The 4498-nt window shown below is 45.9% G+C and overlaps 1 pseudogene; it reads right to left on the bottom strand.

Annotated features, from left to right (window-relative positions):
* LOC115224107 overlaps positions 1 to 3996 on the bottom strand; it is a 10980-nt pseudogene extending 6984 nt beyond the window's left edge.
* Positions 3997 to 4498: the final 502 nt, after the last annotated feature.

The raw sequence follows: 4498 nt of genomic DNA, 5'->3' as shown, positions 1-4498 counted from the left end.
TTTCGTGCTACATCTTTCCATCGTTCTTCATACACTCAGGCATATTCTCTCCAGCCCTATCTTCCTTTTCAGGTGAAAGATGAAATAATTCATCAAACCAGGGCCGGAGATGAACTTGCCTGACTGTAAACCTTTCATTCTCGTCTTCCATATCACCTCTTTCGCAATTGCTACTACAACGAGAATACGAAACTTACCTTCATTCGCGAGGAAATCCGGTGGGTCAATTTTTGTAATCGACTCAGTCGACAGCTGTACTCTTCGTGTACTTGACAACAGCTGTTCGGCATAAACCCACACCTCAGACACGTCCGGACAATGAACAATAGCGTGCGGGACGGTTTCCCTATCCCGCCCGCATCTTGGACATATCGGACTGTCTTGGCCACCGTGCCTTGCGAGTTTATCCCGAACAGGTAGAGCTCCTCTGTAGCATTGCCATGCCAGAGACTTCTGGAAGTTGTCCAGTGTCTTCGGCTTGAACGTACGTCGGAACAGACTGGCCAGCTGGTTATCGTCGAGACCTAGGGTTTCCCCCAAGGTATCTTCACATTCCGCCTCTACCAACCCTCTATAGAAGAATGTGGTGGAACCCCCACCGCAGGCGTTGCCCGAGCGACGGAATAGCAGGAGAGCCTTGCGACACTCCGTGTACCAAGTGCCAAGTTTCGATCTACCCGCCCTTCCACAAGAAGTAGAAGAGCTGTCTTTCCAACTTGATCAACCACGAATCAGGGCAAGGAACGACGGAAAGGCGGTAGGTGATAACCGATGCGATAAACACATTGGCCACCTCCGCCCTCCCTTTCAGGGATAGCCACCGCCAAGACCAGGTCTTGGTTACTGCAGCCACCCTGCTCGATACCTCGTCCCAATTCTTCTCTATTTGGAGGTCTGGACCGAACCAGACCCCTAGCAATTTAATCGGACCCTCCGTCCAACGTCTCACGACGCTGTTAGGAGGCATCGACTTGCCTCTCCAGGTGCCGAGTTGCAAGCCGACTGACTTTTCGCGATTAACTTTTGCTCCTGTCACTGTCTCGTAAACCTCTATGGCCTTGCCTACTTTACGTAGGTGGTCCATTTCGGTTACGATGATGGTGATGTCATCCGCGTACGCTGACACCGATTTTCTACTACCTGGCTGTCTCGGGATGCCGCTCAGTTTTCGCAGTAATGGCTCAAGAGCCATCACATACAAAAGCGGGGAGAGCGGACACCCTTGACGAACCGAGCGCTTGATTTTGAACGGCTTCGACAAGAAGCCGTTCACCCGAACTACCGAGTCGATGTTATCGTAAATTTGGATAATCCACCTGAGGAAGCCAAGGCTCAGCCCGAACTGTGCCAGGGCAGATACCAGGTAACGATGGTCGACCCTATCAAATGCTTTAGATTGGTCTAAATGGACCAGTGCCCCACCCTTGCCAGAATCACTATTAAACCACTCTATAGTGTACCGCATAAGATGGAGATTATCCTGAATGGTTCTGCCAGGAACGGCACACGTCTGTGCCTCCCCGATCAGACCATCCGCGACACGCGCCAATCTATTCGATAACACTTTGGCCAAAATCTTCAACTCTGTGTTTAGCAGAGTGATGGGCCTGAAATTATCAATGTACTCCCCCTTGTTCGGGTCCTTTCTGACGAGTGTCACTACTCCCCGGCGCACAGATCTGGGTATAAGCCCGTTCTGCTGCCAGTTCGCATAGACCTCCGCCAGTAGGTACCCGAACAAGTCTGGCATACTCTTATATAACTCATAGGGTAGACCATCCAAACCCGGCACCTTGCCCGCGCCGCAGTCCGCCATTGCCTCAACCACCTCCTCAGGCGTGATTGGCCCTTCACAGCCCTCCGCATCTCGCCCCGATAAGCGCGGCAGCCCGTCGAGTAGGTCCGTAAAGGCCCTCCTCCTATCCAGTCAGCCGCACTCACCGAAAAGCTGAGCGAAGTGCTCCTGAAAGGCCTCACACATCTCCTCGGGCTCGTTTATCAACTCACCTTGTTGGTTCGTCAAAGATCGAATCGTGGCATCGTTACCATGCTGAGCTTCCACCACTCGGGCCCATCTCACGGCGTTGATTCCTTCACAACCCATATGGCGGATCCTAGCCCTGACAATGCAGCCCATGTGTTTGGCCTCGAGGTGCTGGTTTAACACCAATCTCTTGGACGCCACCTGAGCCGCAGAGCCAGTTTTCAAGGCTTCCTCTAATTCCTTAACTAGAGTAGTTTCCCTTCTAGCCTCTCTAGCCACTACTCCTATGCTATATCTAATTGACTCGAACTTGATGGCTCGTTTGAGGGCGTACCACCATTTGTTATTAATGATGGTACTAGATAGTGCCCTCTGAATTATATTCCTAATCCGGTCTTTGTACTCCTTAATCGCCAAAAGGGACGTATTAAGTTTCCAGTAACCGGATCCTCTATTTTTAACCTTATCTATGTCAAGCTTACAGGTGACCATTTTATGATCACTGTAGCTGATCGGGTAAAACTGTGGACACTTAGCTATTTTTCTGTCTACTTTTCTAATTAGTATTCTATCTAAATATGACCTGGAAGATCCGTCGCTGTTTGACCATGTCCACAATGGAGCATTCGGAAATTCCAGCCTATAAGGATCTGCTAGCTCAAAGCGGCTTAGCAGTTCCATGAAGCCACTGTTACCTTTTCTATCTGAACGCGAGCCAACACAATCTACATCCGCTTTGCAAATTGTGTTAAAGTCTCCTAGCACAACTAATGAATGCGAAGTACCAAGAAAGTTTTCTAGTTCACGAAAATAATCACTTTGCCCTGTACTGTTGGGTGCGTAAATTGCAACCAGTCTGATAACTTTACCGTTACTGAACGTCAAATCCATGACGACCAGCCTACCTTCTGGATCTGCAAAAATTAACTTTTTCTCAGAAACCCGGTTTCTTTTTATTAGGACCAACACCCCACTTCCGCCAGTAGGACTGCCAGGAGAGAAAAAACTCTCGTAGCCGTCAAACAGCGGGAGTAGACCTCTTGGCCCCTCTAACCGGGTTTCTGTAGCAACAATAACATCTAAATTACGCGACCTGATATCATGCAGGAAGCGACCTTGCTTCCAGCCTGCTCCCAGGCCGCGCACATTCAAACAACCAACATAAATGTAATCCATTACTTACCTTTATATCAGTGGTTCGGTTTTTTCTTTTTCTTCTTTGTTTATCTCTTTTTCTGGGCCTCGTGGGGGAGTCTGACGTAGGCCCTCGAATATATATGGAGATGTTAAATCCATTCTGAGCGGGCCTACGTCATGAAAGAATTCGGACTTTATCCGCCCATAATCTTTCCGGCCTATTCTGTAAACTATATAGTCATTCTTTTTTCCTATTTTTTCCACTTTGGCCATAGCTGCCAACACGTTCCCGAGTCTGTTGTTTGATACCTTAACGGCCAGACATTCGGCATCTGCCTCTGGCGGAATGTTATTCATCGTGATTTTCGATGTTCTTTTTCTTCTATACAAGGGGAGGAGAACAATGTTCTCCGCTTTTATTGGCTCCATCGACAGTTTCTTTGCTATCTCCTCTGTTGTGAAACGCACCTCTACTGTGCCGTATCTCTTTCCTCTGTTGATGTATGTGATCTTGTCCATTAATGGTTTTAAACAATTCTCGATTTTTTTTCCTCAATTTTTTGTATCATTTTGCTTGTCGTATTAAAGGTCTTATAGATTATTCTTCTTTTTTCGATTTCTTCATGTTTTTGGGCGTTTGAGACCACTGTCACTTCCGTGCCCTCTTTTGTAACACAGTCCGCATATTTTTTCAAGTCTTCGACGTTTATTTTTTTGATTTTCTTACCAGCTACTTCTGAGAATTTTTTCGCTGGTGCTGGTGCTGGTGCAGGGGTTTCCTTTTTCTTTGGCACCACCGCCTCTTTTTTCTTTGGCGACACCGCCTGAGATTCTTCTTCACTAGTCACGGGAGAATATGAGATGGGGGATTCCATCTCGAACAACTGGCTTAACAAGCCCTTGGTAAATCCAAGATAAATGATATTTTTCCCCCACGGAGGGGGGAACACCACCACGAAGTCCTCGCACGAAGGCTGACTTCAACAGTTGTACAGCAATAAACAAAGACAATTAGACACACAGAAAATTATAACGTAGAAAATATACACTAAGGAAAATTGTAATAACTTACTACACACGCGATTTGCGTTCCGCCGTGTGTGAAAATCTTTTTTCTCTACATTGTATACTTTATAGACAATAGTCTTATCTTTAATTTAATTTTTTATTATCCATCTGGACTATTCCATTTCTGCACGCTAATTTTATTTTTAATTTATTCCCATTCATGTGAAACCACTTATTCAAGTTCAAATCATTGATGCAATTTTATACCAATTGCTATTTTTACCTTTGTTATGTTACGATTATATTATACTTTATTTTGATTTTAATTATTACTTACTACATATAATTCAATTGTTATTATTATTTTTA

Source organism: Octopus sinensis, linkage group LG24 (assembly GCF_006345805.1).
Source record: "Octopus sinensis linkage group LG24, ASM634580v1, whole genome shotgun sequence".
NCBI lineage: Eukaryota > Metazoa > Mollusca > Cephalopoda > Octopoda > Octopodidae > Octopus > Octopus sinensis.
This window is presented reverse-complemented; position numbering and strand designations above follow the sequence as displayed.